The sequence below is a fragment of the Centrocercus urophasianus genome, unplaced genomic scaffold, assembly GCF_019232065.1.
Source record: "Centrocercus urophasianus isolate 14NV4802_14NV808 unplaced genomic scaffold, USGS_Curo_1.0 seq_10, whole genome shotgun sequence".
Taxonomy (NCBI): Eukaryota; Metazoa; Chordata; class Aves; order Galliformes; family Phasianidae; genus Centrocercus; species Centrocercus urophasianus.
The window spans coordinates 37,120,414-37,139,309 of NW_024884142.1; positions in this window are offsets into that span (position 1 = coordinate 37,120,414).

Below are 18,896 nucleotides of genomic sequence, written 5' to 3' on the forward strand. Positions count from 1 at the left end.
CTTTGGCTGAATGGAAATCAGGGAAGGTCAGACACTTGAACTGTGAACACACACTCACAGACAGCATTCTCTCTATGAGAAAATGCTATTCCCAAGCAAACTTCAGAAATTTTAGACCTACAGGAAAGGAGTGACAATGCCTCATATATTTTTAGGAACCCTCTAGAAATTCAAGGTTGACTCCTTGAGCTCACCGAATGAAACAAGGAAGAATGAATAGCAGTGAGTGGATCAAAAGTTCCTCTACTGACCATCACAATCCACAGAGACCTGCCCATCATTCCTCTATGCTTTCCACAGTCACCCACTTCTAAACCCATGGCCTCTGGTGGATACTCTGGCCTCCTTCAACCAGGAGTTGAGTGGATGAGTCAGGGATGCGACCCCGTCCTTGGGGCTGTAATGTCAGAAGGAACTGAAGAGACCTGACATATGGAGCTGGGAAGCCTACTTTCGTCTTCCCATTACCAGTCAAAGATACAGAGAACACAGGACATCTATCAGCTGACCCTCTTCCCTCTTTAACATCATCACGCTTCTAAAGAGGGAAAAAAAACCACATCTTGTTTTGAAGGCTTTCATTTTCTATAAGTGTGTAACAGTGTCATAGCTTGGAGTATCATAGATGGTGCTGTATGATCTTTGCTAAGACCTTTAATGTTTGCATATAACACTCTCTGTAAATCCAATGCACAGAGAGGTGTCATTTCCACACATCTGGCAGGGGAAAGAAAGTACATTGTCTTTTTAGAATTACAACTAGAAAACAATTAATTGTCAGTAGGTAATCATATCATTCTGAAAAGATCCAGCTATCCAGCTTGAAATAAGCTTGTGGGTTTAGGATTTTTTCTTTTTTTTTTTTTTTTTTTTTTTTTCAGGAGAGTGCTGTACTTGAACAATTGAATGGTATTACATTTAAGGTCCTGGGTGGCATGCCATTTCCTTATTCATATGCTTCTAATTAAGCCTTAATTATGCCATTCGTTATGAAATGAAAGAAGAGCTGTTAGCCTGGATATCTTCCACAGCAGTAAAGCAGGATGATACAGATAAAATAGCAAATGTATAGAAAGAGAATGAAGGTATGCGCAGGGGGGAAAAAAAATAATCTTTTGAAGATAATGATGTTTAAAACAGGGCAGAAACATCAGAGGCAGCATTACAGTGCAATTACCACAAAAAAACTTCCTGATCAATGTAAACAGTATGAAAGGTACATTCCTTTTATAGCCTGTTGGGAGTGTGGATGACTGTCCATGCACAGACATACCCAGAGAGCCCAGAACTGTATTTCCATAACCCGGTGTTGGTGTGGAGTGATCGCTCCACCTTCCCCAGCCTCCTCCCAGCCTCCTCCCCAGAAGGAGCCAATCCAAGCCCATTGCTCTGTTCTGAGCAGGTCGTACCCTGATGCCCATATGCTCCTGCTGAATTTCACAAAGTTCCTGAATCATAGAATCATAGAATCATAGAATCACCAAGGTTGGAAAAGACCTAAAAGATCACCCAGTCCAACCGTTCACCTATTCCCAATAGCTCCTACTAAACCATGTCCCTCAACACAACATCCAGTCTTTCCTTGAACACCCCCAGGGTCGGTGACTCCACCACCTCCCTGGGCAGTCCGTTCCAGTGCCTGACCACCCTTTCAGAAAAGTAATACTTCCTCATGTCCAGCCTGAATCTCCCCTGCCGTAGCTTGAAGCCATTCCCCCTGGTCCTATCACTGATGACACGAGAGAAGAGGCCGACCCCCAGCTCACTACAACCTCCCTTCAGGAAGTTATAGAGAGCAATGAGGTCTCCCCTGAGCCTCCTCTTCTCCAGGCTGAACATTCCCAGCTCCTTCAGCCTCTCCTCATATGGCCTGTGTTCCTGAAGCACAGGCCTAAAGCAAGAAGAATGGCCAGCCCTCAGCCCTCAGCCCTTTGAGTTGATCAGTCTGTCTTCGTGCTGTATCAGCATGGAGCTGACAGCTGTTTTCTGCGGGCTTTCTGCTTCTCCTTTTGTGGCAGTGGGCAGGGATTGCCCTCCAAGTGTGGGGAAAGCTCTCCCGACAGAGTAGTGCAGCTTCTTGGCGAAGCCATGTTACAAAACAGTATTTGTGCTTGAAAGGAATTTATAAGCAGGAGAGGAACCATCTTTCTACATTGGCAGATAGTGGTGGGAGAAAGAGGAATGGCTTTAAACTAAAGAAGGGAGATTTAGGTTAGAAGTTAGGGGCGTAATCATTTCTCAGAGAGTGGTGAGGCACTGGCACAGCTGCCCAGAGAAGCTGTGGGTGCCCCATCTCTGGAGGTGCTCAAGGCCAGGTTGGATGGGGCCCTGGGCAGCTGAGCTGGGGGTTGGCAGCCCTGACATGACAGGGCTGGGTGGGTTTTGAAGCCCTTTCCAACTCAAGTCACTCTATAATTCTATGATTCTGTGATTTTTCTACTTCTCTCTGAATCACAAGACAAACTATGACAGAAGAGTGCCCCTAACAGCGCCAGATGATTTCAGCAAAGTTCTCAGAATTTAGGGACTGAATCCTACAATGCCAACATCTTATTTGAAGTACTCCACATACATGTTGGTTGGGGGAGAGGGAAGGAAAGCAAAAAGAAGTGGGGTTCAGACTCTACAGCAGTATTTCAGGTTGTCACACCAGCCAGCTCCCACTGCCAGTGATGCTCTGTGGCTGCATGAGGAGGACAGCCCAGTGCCAGGAGCAGGGCATCTCCCACCCTGCCTGGGCAGCACAGAGTGGGCATTGGGAACCCTGATGCTGGCAGTGCTCTGAGCTAGGTGCTGCTGAGAACACGGTGTCACTGCCCAAGCTGTGATGGAAATCCTACTAGGGCCAAACATTCCCATCTGCAAATGTGTGATTCTGCTAGCTCACTGGGGCTGTACACAGGCAGAAAAGGCAGCACGCTCTGGTCAAGAGGGTGTAAACACAACACTGAATGCCAGATGTCTCTCCTGATGCCAACAGTCAGCTCCAAAAGGCTGCAGGCGATTGGGGACTCCTGAGGATGTTTTGCAAACAGTGGCTGTGACACCTCGCGGTGCTAATTGCAGAGCTCAGGGTCCTTTGCTGCAAACTGGCAGCCTACAGAACTTAGTGAAATACACAAATAATATCTCAGGTGCACATACCAAATGCATTTTATGCTGCTAGAATAAGATTTATGGGTGTTCAGCTTCTTTCTCTTCTATCTATTTTTTTATCGTTTAGAGTTGTTCATTAAAAATGTAATTTTATCCTACGTTTTGGAAAAAAAGAAAACAAACAAACAAACCAACAACTCCAAGCCCCACAACCATTAAATCATACTTTGGATGCAGGACAGCACCCGATATTTCCCTGCAGAGTCATTGCAGGTGAGATCGCCGTCTTGGCCCAAGCGGCCCCCGGCAGGATGCAGCCGTATGCGAGCGGCCATCGGTGGCACTGACCTCCCGCCTTCCCCCGCCCAAGTACGGGGACACGGATGGGAAACTCCAAGTGCCCGAGGGATGGGGCGGGTGGCACCGGGGAGGGCAGCAGTGGTAAAAAGTAGGCGGCAGCGACCTGTTGGCAGAGCTGCTGCACCAATAGCCTCCTGGAGAGCCAGGGTCTGCCCTCCCCCACCCCCCACTCCCCTCCCGCCAAAAAAATAATATTAAATAAATTGCCCTTTCTCTTTGATAGGGCCTCAGGGCTCAGAGACCCAGCCGAAGAGTTGCCCTGCGTCCGGGGGGGGGGACAACGACGACGACGACGACAGGGGACGACAGGGGACGACAGGGGGTCCTCGCAGCCCCTCACGAGCGGGGTCAGTACAGGGGAACCCGTTTCTCTCACGGAGGGGGGTTCTTTCGAAGGAGCGGCGGTTCTTGCTGCTCGACGCTGCCTTTGGGAGCGAGGCAGCCCCCCGCCCCGACCCCCTCGACGCCCCCGATCCATCCTTGCCACCGAGGGGTCGGCTCCCCTGCCCGGGGCCGCGCCGGGACTCGGCTTTTTGTTATTTTCACGGAGCAGATATTAATTAAAAGCAATACATGATTAAAAAGTAATGAGTTGAATAAAAATTATCTCCGCTCATTTTCTGATTATGTTAATTGTTAAAAACCCTTCAATCACGCCGTTGCAGTCAATGGGTTTTAATGTGAAATTAGTGGGCTCTTGATAACTTACAGTCCAGAATAATCTCGGAGGTTTTGTCATCACTCCTAATAATAACGAGCAGGGACCGGGAGCGGCGGCCGCCGGCGTTCCGCTCCGCGCAGCCCTTCCCCCAGGAGCCAACCTGTGCCTTTGTGGCACACGACTTCGCTTCCACACGTGGCACACGCGGTGGGCTCTCCCCGTGCGCTGCCAGTGAGTCTGGATGTGTGCAAAAAGCATGCCCGGCAAAGGGACGGTCAAACAGTTTTGTCTCGTTTTCTAGTTTGCTTTATTTTATTTTGCTCCCCGGCTCATCCAGAATCTCGCAACCGTTTCTCTTCTCTGTTTTATTATCTCCGTAAGGAATGAGCCCCGCGCGGAGCACAGATCCGGACAGAAAGCAAGCGGGGCAGTGCGTCTGTTAGGAACAAAATGCTGGCGGTGGGACTCCGCTCTCCCCCGACGGGAGAAGGCAAAGGGCTGCAAATCACCTCGGCCCCAGCCCGCGGTTACGCGAAACCGCGCTTCTCTCCCACAGATTCGTTTGGGAGCGCCTTCATTTCCATGCAGACAACCAAACGGATCCTCCCCTACCCGAGAGCCGCGGGAATGTGCACGTACAGAGCGCCGTTCGCACCCCGTCCCTATCTCGCTCATCCCGCGGCCGCCTGCACGGCACCGGCACCGACCCGCAAAGCGCTGCGTGACCTCGGGCTCGGCCGGGCTCCTCCGCACGGGCTGCTGCGGGGACTCGCGGCCCCGCTCCTTTGCGCTACAACTCATCCTTAGCCGCCCTCCCCTTCCCGCTTCGCACCCCCCCCCCCAACATACACATACACCGGCTCTCGCGGTGCCCCCTCCCCGGCTGTCCTGACCCGTCGGGAAGGGAGAGGCGTTCTTCGGTCTGTTTCGTGTTTGTTTCATTACGGTTGCACTGTTGTTATTTGTAAGTCGCTCCCCAAAAGAGCCGCGCGTCCCCGCAACCCCCAGCGGAGGTCCGCGTCAGGCCCCTTCCCCATTTGCATCTCCGTCGGCTGAAGATCATTTTAATAAATAGCGATGAGAGGGGAGAGCGTCTGGAGGGCCGCCGGCAGCATTCAGAAGCCAATAGAGTTTGTAATTCTACTTGATCATCCCTTATTGATTAGAGTAATCAAGACGAGGAGCTGCCCGGGCTCCGAGCGTTCCGCGGCATATCATTAGCGATAAGAGTCAGTTAATTCTGCCGCCGGGTAATGGTGCCGCGATGAAGAGTTCATTTGCATGAGATGCTGAGCCCCGTAACGAGAGGACAAAAATCACTAATTAGGAGCGCGGAGTGGCTCGAGTTCTTCAAGCACCCTTTGGAGATGAGGGGTGATACAAAGAGACCGCGCTGCCGTGTAAATCCGGGACACGGGCACCGCGGCCGCGGGGCGCTCCCGGTTGCACCGGCTCTGCTGGGACCCGGCCCGGCGGGGGGAACCCGTGACGGCGGCAGGGAGGGCAGCGGGGCGCAGCGCAGCGCAGCGGGCACGGGGGAAGGGGAGGACGGGAATGTCGGAACCCTCTGCTAGGATGTTTATTTTATTTTATTTTAGTAGAGAAAAATAGAAACGTTGCGCTGTTGGGAAATAAAAAGACTGATAAAAATACCAAGGGAACCGGCAATGCGAGGGCAGCGGGGAGCCGCTAAGAACCGTGGGCCGAGTCTGGGGAGCAGCCCCCAGCCCGCACCTGCGTGCCGCTGGGAGCATTCCCCCCCAACCCCGCACCGGGACCGCCCCCACTGCCCCGCGAGGCCGCCTCCCCGCCTCCCCTTAGCACGGCCGGCCTCGGGGCGCTCCCCTAAAGTCGGGCCGTGCTACAGGGCACCCCTCTACTAAGCCGTTTCCGCCGTCCCAGAGCCACCCCCAAGACGGGGCCGGCAGCTGCCCGCTTAGCGCTAACTTCGCCCCTTCTCTTGGATGCGGTGTGAAGGCTTCCTGGCCTCTCGTTGCGGCTAATCGTAGGTGGCAGCGTGGAAAGCGGCGGTGCCCGCCGCCTCTCCCGAGTGTCCCCGTGTACCCCGGCTCCGGCGGCTCCCGACCCCGCTGCCCCCCGCCGCCCCCCGCCCGCTCCCGCGGCCCCGTCCCGCTCCCCCCGGCTCCCCCGGCCCGGCCCTTTTGGGGACTTTTGTCTGCGATGCGGCTGAGGGCTCCTTTCCCCTTGTTCTTCCCATAGAGAATAAAGTCAGTCTGTATTTAATGGTTATGGCGGATGTGAGGAGGATTTGGCAAATGAAGAGGCCTTTCGCTCTAAAATATTGTTCCTTACGTCGTGTGAGTCTACCAACCCACCACGACCCCATATTCTTCTCCGGGTGTCTGACTCGAATGACAAACGAGCTGATTTTTTCAGTACATCGCTGGGAAATGTAGTGAGTGATAATAGAGATTTCTCTTTCATTTTTTACGCTTGACTTGGTTATTGTTGCTTTTCTTTTCCCGTGATTCCTTCTGAGGATTAGCTCTGACTTCCCCACTATTGGCGGTCAAAGTGGCCCAAACTCTGGATGACAATTGATGGGGATCAGGGGATTGCCCATTCTGTGCCTGTAAGAACTGATTTGCGCAAGAGAAACTCATCAAGTAGAGGCGAAGAATAAAAAGCGTTTGGGGGTAAATGTATTCATTGAGAAGGGTTCTTCCAAATTGCTTCGAAGTTTTCTTAATGAAAAGTAACGCTTGCAGCAATCAACGGCTTTCTGACGGATTACAAACCTGGAAGGGACCGTGGGGCTGCATTTAAAGCGCCTCGGGCTCGGCTCCCAAAGTGTCCGAACGGGGTCAGCCCGGGGAGCTCGGGGCCGCGGCTCGGGGCGGGGAGCAGCGCAGGAAGGTGGGTGCGTCGATGCCCTTAACGCGGTGCTGCGCCCAGGGAAAGCGAGAGCGCGGCGCCGAGTCAGGGGAATCACTAACTCCGTACCCCGGGGACCCACCCAAAGCTCTATTTACATCAGAATGATCATTGTGCAGGGGGGGAGAGCGAAAATTCCGCGGCTGCAACGGTCCGCCGAGAGGTGCGAGACGGGAGAAAGGGAGAAGGAGGAAAGGGGAAGGGGTAAAGGAGGAGAAAAGAAGGAGGAAAGAAGGGGGAAAGGGGGAGAAAGGAAGGAGAAAAGAAGGGGAAAAGGGGAGAAAGAAAAGAGAAAAGAGGAGAAAAGAGGAAGAAAAGGAGGAGAAAAAATAGGGAAAAGGAGAAAAGGGGGGGAAAACACAAGGAGAAAAGGAGAGAAGTTAAGAAAGGGGAACAGGAGAGAAAGGAAAGGGAAAAGAACTAGAAAAGCAGAAAAGGAGAGAGGAGAAAGAGGGAAAAGGAGAAAAGAAGGAAAAAGAAGGAGAAAAGGAAAAAAGAAAAAGAGGTGTAGGAAGAAAGGAGAAAGACTCCAAGACTCCTCCAAGGAGAAGAAGGTGGGCGCTCCCGAGCCCCTTCCCCCCAGGGTGGCAGCGCCGAGCAGGATCTGGCCCAGTCTCCTTCCCCCTCACTTCTCTCCCCTCGAAGTGAAGCTTCGGACGTTTTAACTTCGATTTTGTTAATTAGTCGAATCATTAAGGGCCGGGTAGAGTGGGCCGGGGGAGGCGGCATGCAGCGAGAGGGGAGGCTTCATGCCCTGGTAGGCTGAGTTCTGTCGGCCCAACCATGCTGCATCCCGCTTTTCAGCTCGTTTGTTTATTTTTTGATTTCTTTCCATCCCTCCACAACCCCCCCTTTACTTTTTTTCTTCTTCTTTTTTTTTTAATTTCTCCTTCCCCCTTTCACATTTTTCTTAAGCATCCGAAAGACACGATGAGAATGCCCCCGACATGAAAAGGGTTACTCCAGAAAGGAGAGCAAGGAGGGATTCCCCCTCCCTCCCCTGAAGCCCCAAGGGCCAGAATATTAACTTTTTTCCCCCTGCATCTTGTCAATGCTATCATGGCTTTGATGGGAGGGTCTTCAAGGTGGCACATTTCTGAACTTAACCCCTTTTCAAGCTAACTCTCTACCTCCCTTGTTAGTGCCCAGCTCTGAACTTCTGAAGAGTATTTTTGTGTGAGTCAGGGTTCATTCACTCGGGGGCTTTTGTCGGACTTTCTTCCTTTCAGCCCTCAGTGTGTTACACCAATTAAAGGACGACGTGCTGTAAATGTAATGGGCCGAGCAGTGATTGTTTTTGACAAGCAACAAAACACATAGATCCACCCCTTAGATTAGGCCGTTGAAGGGAGGTTCATGCCGGTCAGTTTACTGAATAGTTCATGAACTGTAATTCTGAGGGCTTGTGTGAAAGAAAATGTCTCTCTCTCTCTCCCCCTCTCTCTCTTTTTCCCTCTAAAAAGAAGAAACACCAAGTACCCAGGGGGAAGGGGAGATGGGGGCTGAGGGGGGGGTGAGGGAGGCCGGAGGGAGTAGAGGTGGCTTTGTCTTGTCATTTAGAGAGGGGAAAAAAAGAAGCTAACAGTCAAGCCACTTTGTGTCACTGCCCACGTCAGCTCCCTTTGCGCTGTGCTCCTCTCACACATCCCTGCGGCAGCCCGCAGCCAACCACCTTCATGCTTCGTGTCTGGCCCAGGAAGCCCTCAGGAGGGCCCAGAGCCTTCATGGTTCTGATTTCATTCTACAGGGGGAAGAAATCATGAATTAGAGGAGAAAGTACCAGAAGCATTGCAGTGTTGTGTCGTGGGCCTGATCCTGGTCTGCTTGAATTCAGTACAAAAAGGAAAATCGTTCTATAAGATGAGCAGGAGTGGAGTCAAATGGGTTCGGGCAGTGGAAAATGATTCTTCCAAAATGTCCCACAGCCAGTGGGGTGCAGGTCATGTCAGTTGTGTAAGGGAAGCAACTTGTCTAAGGGAAGTCCCCAGAGCAGGGATGGCTCAGGAAATGCAGGCACAGAGCTACAAAGAGCATGGAAAGAAGAGGTAGATGGTTCTCCTCATCCTGACTTAAGTTCTGCCCCTAACTCAAGTTCAAAGTGATCTGAGGCAAGGAGGGGCACCCCTCAATGTGCAGCCCCAGAAGCTGCAGGGTGATGTCTCAACGAGAAGCTGCCTCAGATTTTCCTATGGAGGAGACCCAGCAAGGGCTGGCAGCTCTTGCCTGGGTGTCATTTCAGCACTGCACTGATAAGGTCAGTCATTGCTCTTGCTTTCAGACACAATGCTCCTATCAGCATTTCTTGGGGACTCTCAGGGCTTGCTAAATCCGTTAATTCCCTCAACCCGATGGCAGCCATAGAAGCAGTGGGCTGCCTCTTCCAAGAACATCCATACTACCATGGAGTAACAGCTTCACTGAAGCCATCCGAGCCCAGGCAGCACCACAGCAGATTCCTTCAACTTCCCTCCCCATCAATACAATGGGACCTAATTCCTGCAACACTTGTTTTTCTTTTTTCTTGAGGGGGATGCTGCAAGTTGTTTACTTGAGTAATAAGCGCACTGTATGCATTGTAAAAATGTGTTCTTGTCATTGCAGCAGATTAATGAATATGTGAATCACAGCTGAGAAGTGCCACTCTCACTGACTTCATTATGCAGAAGGTAGCAGGAAAAAAAAAAGACACGTGTGCTAACTCACGGGCAGAAGTGCAGCACCAATTCTGTGCTGCAGGCTGTGCTAGGGCTGACTTTACATCTGCTCCCCAAAAAGGGCTGACAACACAGACCACGGATATCTGAGGTTGTGGAAAGATGGGGATGCTGCATGCACCAGAAGTGATGCAGAAAAGGAGTTTGGAGATTTGACATCCTACAGACAGAGCAGGTGAAGGGCTTCAAGGACCTAGAGATGCTGTATGCCCTTACCAATGGGAGAATCAGAGTCCTATCTGCATTTACTCGATGACATGCAAAATGTGAAAGAGCCCGGTTCCATATTTCCCATCCTTCTCAGCAGGACAGTAGGAGAAAGCTGCACGCAGCAAAAGGGTGTGGAGAATTCCTGGAGAATTTCTTCTCTCCCACTTAAATCTTCTCAGAAGACTTAGCCCATGAGGAAGTTCTTTTTTCAGGTCACAAGAAGATAACCAGAACAGCCAAGAGAACCAAGTTCTGTGTCTGTAAGTATCCCTGCTGTGTGGCTGCATGGCAGCGCTCTGCTCCTTGGGTGCACAGCACAACCTGGGGTGCCACAGTGAGTGGTGGGGCCATCCCAAGCCCGTTCCAAGCACCTTGCTGCTGTGCCAAACCATCACAGCTTCTGTGTAAATTTATTACACCAAGCACACAGCAGCTGTTTAATTGCAGAGAATTTAGGACAGGAAGTGAAGAATAAATCTGCATCCAATTGAATGTGCAGCGTGCAATTATCTGGAGCACAAATGGATAAATAACTAAAACTAATGTGTCTAGGAAAATAAAAGCACACATAGAGACACATGGTTGTGTGCGGAATGGCAGTGCTTCATACAGGGAAACAACCCATGCTCTGTGTTCCCCATCATGCCCCAAGTGCCTGCGTGGCTGCTGGCAGCCGCAGTGCGTGGCCGCTTCTCCCAGGTGCTGCAGAGTGTTCACAGCATCAGTTCTGCGATCATGGGGCTGGGACCGCAGGCAGAGGGCAATCAGCTTGTAAATCCAACACAGAGATACTGCAATGATTTCACTTGTGGATGCAGCATCCAGAAAGAGTGCTAATCCCCTCCCTTCATTTTCTGTTTTCTCCTCCACATACTTTTCAGTGGCTTGTATAATGAGTGGCTTGTATATACAGTGGCTTGTATAACGCTGAACACTCACATTAACACTGCAGACCCACTCCCAAAGCTGTGAGCTGCTCTTGCAGTGCCCTGAGCTCCCAGGGTTTGTTTCACAAACAACCCACATTAGAGGGAGAACTGCACTAACCCTATGCATCCCTCTTGTTGGCAGTTTAGTGAAGATCTAGGTAGATAGATAGATAGATAGATCTTCACTAAACTAAACAAATGTATATACATTTGAATAAGAAGTAGATGGAGAGGATCAAAACCCTTTCTCATTACTGGGTGGCTGAATGATGTTAGTGAGACCCGAGGAGATTGACTGTTTTGTGGGGAGATTAGCAGAATTCACATTGCCGCTGAATGGAAGGTGGAGGAGGCAGAAACCCTAAACAAGTGAATTCAATTACCTTTGAAAGGAATAGGGTAAATGAGGATCCTCTCCTTGGGTTTGCTCCAGGAAATATTTCTGAGAAGTTTGTTGAAGGAATACCAGTCAGCCAAAGCCTAATTTTGCTATTATGTAAAAGCTCCCCACTCCCTGGCAGCTCATGGTTTAGGAGTGCTTCCCTTGTTGTGTGTATGCTGTAGGCGCATCACCTCTCATTTAATCTTGGTTACAAATTATAGCACCCAGAGCATCTCGTTTGCACTTGGGCCATCATCTCACCTGGAATGCAAATCCAGCCCGAAGCCCACCTGCATCCCAGAACGGGTCTCTCCAGTCAGTGTCTCCAGGGCTATGGGATGCTCCATGGGGAGTACTGTGGGCAATGGGAGGGCTGAAGTACTTTGGGTTGCATTAACACAACCACCACAGCCTGGAATTTATGCTCTGGAGAGACTGGGTTTTCATTGTCATTTGTACTGTGTGCATTTGGTAAGCAATATGGCAGAACGGGAGCAGTGTTTCTTTAGCAGACTATTAGAGCATGGCCCATTCATTGGTTGGGCAGTGGCCTCACAGCCCTGCTCAGGTGCCAGAACTACTGGGTGAAGAGCTGCAGAGGATGAAGTGTGAAACTGGTCTCCTAGTCCTTTGGGAAGATTTAGGTTGGACATCAGAGGGAACTTTTTCATTCACAGGGCAGTGAGGTGCTGGCACAGCTGCCCAGAGGAGCTGTGGGTGTCCCATCTCTGGAGGCACTCAAAGCCAGGTTGGATGGGGATCTGGGCAGCTGAGCTGAGGGGTGGCAGCCCTGCCAGGAGCAGGGGGGTGGAACAGGTGATCTTTGATGCCCCTTTCAACACAAACCATTCTATGATTTTATGACTCTGTGATTCATTATGATTCTCAGCTCATCCTGGCCCCTTGTCCCTTCCCACCGAGGCAGAAGGCTTCACATCTCCTTCATTATGAAAAGCACTTCAGTTGTGCAGTCTGGAGAAGCAGATAGAGAATTGAGTTGGTCACAACACAGGTAACCTTGAGGCTTCATTGCAGCTCTTTTAATAAATTTGTACAAAACTTCCCTCTTCCTGGGACTAATTGTAGGGCTTTACAGGAGTTGTAAGGATGGCTGCCTCCTGAAGCGAGAGGATTGTGTAACTGAGAATGCTGCACTAATCTTGGGTTTGGGAGATGGTGCCAAAGGGTGGCTGTGCAAAGGGACAGCCTTCCAGCTGCTCCGAAGTCCACCTGGGAAAGACACATCTCTGTTTTTCTCCCAGCTCCCACAGCAAAACCTAAATCCAGAAAATAAAGTTGCTGGGAAAAACAGCTCCCTTTGCAGAGCAAAAGGGTGCTGAGAAGCCGAATCCGCAGCTGGGGGGAACTGGTGGTGTTCCATGAAAGTAAATGAAGCTGTGCTGATTTCTTCCAGCTGATGACGTGACCTACAATCCTTTGCTGCATAATGTGTGCTGTGTGCAAGCTGTGTGCAGCCATGTGGCAGGCTCTGCCTTATCTGGGGTACTCCTGATCGTAGGAATTCAGGAGACTGAAAAACCTGGGCTTCCTTTTCTCCATTCCTGCACCAATAAACCCTTGCCCGGATTCTTCTTCACTCCTGTATGTTTAGTCTATCTCAAAAGCTTTATTATTGTACTTCTCTATTTGCTAAATATCTGTCAGTTAGAACACTTGTTTGGCCCAGAACTGAGCAACAAGGTTTTTTGGTAGCTTGTACCAAAACCATCATGGGATAGGTAACTTTTACCACATTTACGCCAATTTCCCCTTGTTCTCTGTGTTACAATGGCAGTTCTGCAGTACACATAGATAAGTACAATTGTCAATAAATTTTCTAGTCACTCAATGTTCTACACTCAAGGTGTGGTCTTTGGGAAATACATTTCTCTGGCATTCCTAATCCTATGTCTAGTGGCTTTTGGTGCATGCTCCAGAAGCCTTTGCACCTGAATACCCTGTGAAAGTGGAGATACAATCTTTCCTCCCAGAGCACCTCTCCCGTTTTAAGGAGGGTAAGGTGTCTGCAGCCATCTTCAGTACTGTAAGACGTGGGGGTGACTACAAATCCTCAGTTTTTCTCCCATTTCCAGGCCAGTTGCCTCTCGGAATTCCTCTCCACAAAGTCTCTAAATTATTTAGACCTTCACTGGTATTAAATCTTTGCCTTCATTTTTCTTTTTGTTAGAGAAGTCTCTCCCGCGAGGCTGTGTCCAGGAGAAGGCACCTCTTTTCAGAGCACCGCTCCTTTTAGGAAGCGCAGGCTCAGTGGCAGCCTTGATCTGATCCCAGGCTAGTTGTAAATGCCGTCTTTCTTAGCAGCAGCCCCGAGCGTGCCCAGAGCCATCTCAGAACAGCAGACAGGCTGAGAGGGACCTATTTTACAGTGACCGCTTCCAAGATCACTCGGTGTCAGCCAGAAGCCGGCACTTTCAAGTGCTGCCTACTGACGCAGTAGCAATGCCGTCTCCCGCCCTTCACCCTGCTCTTTGCTTCCACTGCCTCCTGCCAATTCTCCTTAAAGCCCCATATGGAAAACCAGGATGAACTGCCACAATATCCAAGGCGTTACCTGCTCAAGGCAATGGTTTCACATCCGGTGGCACTATTTTTTTCAGCATATTCTGCTCTATACTGTGTCATGCACTATCCTTGTCCTTGCTTACACTTGTGGATGACGCTGAAGTTGAAAGCACCATTAGGTCCCCTCAATACTTTTCTTTGGTGGACTGTGAAACACTTACCCAGATGAAGGGGGTCTGCTTAACGCTTCAGTGCCTAAAGGTGAACCTTCAGCCTTGAATGATGAAGTAAAACCGGCAATTCCAAGACTCAGAGGAGCCATCCTTAAACCTTCACCAGAGGCACAACTTCATAGGGCTTCTTCTTTAACTAGAGGCATTAAGAGATGTTTGAAAACAGTGCTCAACTTTTGTCTATTTTCTGCCCACAGCTCACGACTTCTTGAGTGCTTGGAGGCCATTCGGTAGGCATCTGAGTCTCACAAGTAATGTTCTTCTGCAGGAGATGAGCTCATACGCACTGCAGCCCAGGAGCTGTCACTGCCAAGGTTTCCCACACCTTACCGCATGCCTCCCAGCTCTCTTTTACTGGCAGAAAACAGACTGTATAACAACACCTTCTTCTCTAATAAGTAAGGTCACTTACTCTCTAGAGATGGAATGCCTTCAGCTCATCTGCATCATCCACACATTACCTTGGAAGCCATTGGTCCTCTCTTATTGGAGCTAGGCTGTGTTTCAGACTGGCCATTCACCACAGGCAGTGGAGCAGGCTGCACAGCACCCATCGTGGCCTCTCCTGTCAGCCCGTACCCACCCACAGCCTTATGCTCAGCTGGTGGCCGTGGTTCCCCAGGGTTGGTAACTCCTCACGCATTTGACCACAGCCAACCCCAGGGCTTTCATTGGGCACCAGTAGTTGCTCACTTTTGGCCACACCTCCTGCTATCCTGAATGCAGTATTCCTCTACCTGCTCCCTGAACAGTTAGCAGGGCTGCTTCCCTTAGCAACCATTTCCCTTGTTTCACAAACAGGTTGTAACATTGCTTCAGATCACTTCAAACCATCATCAGCAGGATTCCCATCCTACCTACCAGACTCCTTCTCACACTCAGTGTGTCCTGCAGCAATATCTCCTTTCACTACACAGTTTCACCCAAGCCCCATGGCAAATTCCAGCACTTCTCAGGATGGCTTTGGCCTCCTTTCACTGATCTCTGCAGGCTGGGCCAAGCCCAGCTGAGTCCCTCTAGATTGGTGCATTGCCAAAGCATCTTGGCAGCCCCTGCTGGAGGAGTGCCGGGAGGGACGGCTCTTCAGGTTCCCCTATAGCTGAAGCAAGTTCTTCTCTTCCCTTCATGCCAAGCCACAGCACACAAGACTAATTTGTGACTTCAAGCTGTATATCATGACTTGAAAATGATGCAGATAATCCATTTTTTTTTTGCATACTTTAGAAGTAAGGCTTCAGAATGGCTTCGTTCCTGAGAAATACTACTGATGCCCATTTTCTCTGCCATTGATTTGTGCTGCATATTAAATGCTGACATAAGGGGTTTCGGCTTTCCTCTTCACATTCTTCACTGCTTTTTTTTTTTTTTTTTTTTTTTAAGTTTCTTATAGATCAGAATGGCTTGTCTGACTTCTTCCCTTCCTGCTTCTGCAGTTCTAACTGTGAGACTGGGCAACGGAAGTCTTCCCACAGCCTTAATTCCACATCAGGTTTCTGACTTTTCCAACTTTCTAATTTCCTTGTGCTGCTGGTATTTTTAGCTTTTTAAATCCTCACTACAGCTCTGCTTGGTTGGTAACCTCCAGGCTTGCCAAAGATTCCTTGGCCTCTCCTGTCCCCGGAAAAGCTGCTGGTCCTCAGCCATCTGGTTACTGGTTCCTTATTCATCTATTTTGAACCTCTTCCAGTTTCTGCTGCCCCCAAAAATTCTACCTCCAGTCTCAGGCCATCTCTCAAGCCTTTCAGTAAAGCCTTCAGATGTCGCTTTAATCCCTTCAGCAAAGTCTCATGCTCTATTCTTGGGCCTTTAGACCTTGATTTAGCCATTTGTGATATCCTTGATTTCTGCAGGTTTTGTTCACAGAATTTCACAGGAAGTATCAGTGCATAGCAGAGCACAGCGTTCCTACTTTTCTTTCTCTGCTGGATACAGATCATTTGACATAACCTAGAACTGCATTTGCCTTCCTGGCAACCCTCTATCTGGTGTCTCATGGTCAGAGTGTGGTCAATGACAGAACAAGATTTTTTTCCACACTGTATTTCTAAGAATTGAACTTCTGGTTCCAAACACATGAATCAGAAGGAGTTCTGCAAGTGCATTTTACACAACCGCAAATCGTATCTTTTCTATTTGTGAAAGCCATCAGCTCTTCTTGTTGAATGTTCCTGTCCTTCTCTGAGTAAATGATGGTTTTGTTTCACACACCCCATTCCACACAGAGGTTCATTAAATTATCAATGGGACATTCTTGAAAAACTCCAAGAATGTTTTTGCCTTTTCCTCCTGTTTTGCTCATCACCTTCTACATGCAGTTACAGTGAAATCTAGACATCCTAGCCTCCCTTTACTAAAAAAATACTTCTGTTCCAGCTACAGTACCCAGTTTCAAGGTTGAGCCTAACTCAGATGGAATTGTTCAGATCCCCTTTGCACTCCAAGGAGGGGAATAGGTATGTCTATGGCACAGTTCATCTCATCTTGATGTAAGGAGACTGTAAAAGGTGAAAAAAACAAACACGTTTTCCAAGTATTCCTGTGTACCCCTTGGGTATAAAAGGACACTCAGGACACTGAAACAAGAGCAGGTACTATAAGAAGATGGGATTTTTAGCCACCCTAGTATGCCACCTTAAATTCAGGAACTCTTCCCTAGGCAGGGGCTGAAGCTCTCAAAACCACAGGATTGCTACTAGAAGACAAAAGTCAGTAGGAAAACATATGAAAATCCACAGTAACTCTTGAAAAGCTACTGCTGCTCTGTAATAAAAGAATAATAGTTTGTGGCACTCTTATAGTGCTTTATCTGGAGACCTCAGCAGCTACACAGCGTGTGAGTTAGTTTGTCTCTTAGTTTAAAAGAGAAAAATGACCAAAACAGAGCTGTGGGAACACACAGTCACTCCAAGCCAAACCCCAGTTCTCTTTGAGCCGTTCAAATCATGGGGAAGGCCTTGCTCATGGAGAATCCTTGCTGCACCTCCCTTTCACGCAGGAAGAAGGACACAGACAAGCTGAGTGATTGTGTGGAACATGCAGGAAGCAGCTTGGCATTTCCTTTCTGCTGCTTCTGTGCTCATAATTGCTTTCACTGGAATATATTAAAGTAATAACATACTAAGTAAAGGTTGAAACACCTTTGAGGGGGGTGTCTTGAATTATAGCTTATATAAAAGATAAAATAATATCTACTGGAATGCAAGAAAGATGTAGACAATAAGGTCAAAGTGTACCCTGTGCATTTCAGGTTAACACTTGGTTCTAAAATGTAGTCATATTTTCTTGGTATTTAACATCTGAATACTTGGCAACTGAGAGATTCGTGCCAACAAGCGAGAGCTTTTAACCAGAATATGAAATGCGAGGATAAGTGCAGGATTTTTTAGTAACTTATTAGCGTCTAACAGACTGAAACTGTGTGTGATTTCTCCTGAAGATCAGTCAGTTAAAGTATTATTACTCCTTTTCTTTTCTTTTTTTTTTAAATTCTAGCACATTTTGTACCAAGAGGTACATAGAATATAGACCTCCAGACATCTGAACATCTTCATTCCACATTTGTTAAAACCCTTAAAACAGTGCCTCCAGCCTATAGACTCCAGGACATCAGAGCAGGGACAACATGGCTTCAACGCAACCATTCTGGGCTGTGGTTGATCTTGTCCTTACCTTCCTCCATTTGAAGGTGATGGCTTCTCACCTTCTAATGGAGCGCTGCTTTCCATGCTATGCTGCTTTCTTGGTTAAAGCACTGGACATGGTGCCTGTGGTTATTGTCCAGCACAAAGAGTTTGTTCAGCACAAAGGGTAAATGAAGCTGGTGAGGAACCCCATACCACCAGTTCTTCCAGTAGGTTAAAAAATACATATGTTAAAAGGTCACGATTGTCCAACACTGTACTTGGAATTGTCCACAGCAACACCACTTTGGTACTGTAGTGGAAAAAAAAAACAAAACAACAAAACAGAGTATAAAAAAATCTGAGGTCTTCAGAAAGGCCTTCAACTTTGAAGTGAATGTACTGGTGGAGAAATGAATGGTCTGTTGTGCGGACGGCTGTTTGCTCTGGTTGCTAGAAGCAGCCAGTCATGGTGCTAAGAGGGAAGGGAGTCAGATAGCATATTACCATGCCAAAGCACCAACCCTGCCTATGATGACTGCAATATTAACTCCCAGAGCTTCCTGCGGCTGAGCGGCAGTAAGCTTCGCTTGCCCCCTGCCCCCCACCCCCGAGCTTCCAGGTTCAATAAAGATTACATCATGGACAAAGTATGCCATGTAAGCCTGAGAATCAAAGCCGTCACAATCGGTGGCTGTTTAACTGTAATGTCGCTGAAACACACGCTCCCCCTACACGCACACACACTTTCCCCCCGCACCCACCCGTCCCACCCCAAGCCCTCTGCTGCTCCTACGACTAAGGGTAGTATTACTGGGGAGAGGAAAATCTGATCAAAACTGTCGACCGCCGACTCCCAATTTTCTATGGATTCAATAAAGGCCACCTTAACGATTTCCCTAATTAATGGATGACATCTTTGGCTGGAGGAGAGGCGCGGTATTCTACTCTGCCTTAGTCTTTGTTAACCTTCTAATTAACTTTCGTAGGTCACCCAGGTCTCCCAAACCTAAAAGTGAAGAGAGCCATTGTGCTAGAAGCAGTAAACTTACTTTTTTTGCTGGGTACTTAAAAGGGAGAACAATTACAGGCAGGGAAAAATAACTGCGTTTAAACTCTTTGTGACTGCAGAGAATGCATAGGTCCCTGCCTTAGAAAATAATTGAAACACCTTTTATACCAATATTTGCATGCATAATAAACCAAATTAGCAAATATGCATCTAAATTCAGCTGCAGTTTCAATTGGTTTAGGGATTTGGGGGGGTGGGGGG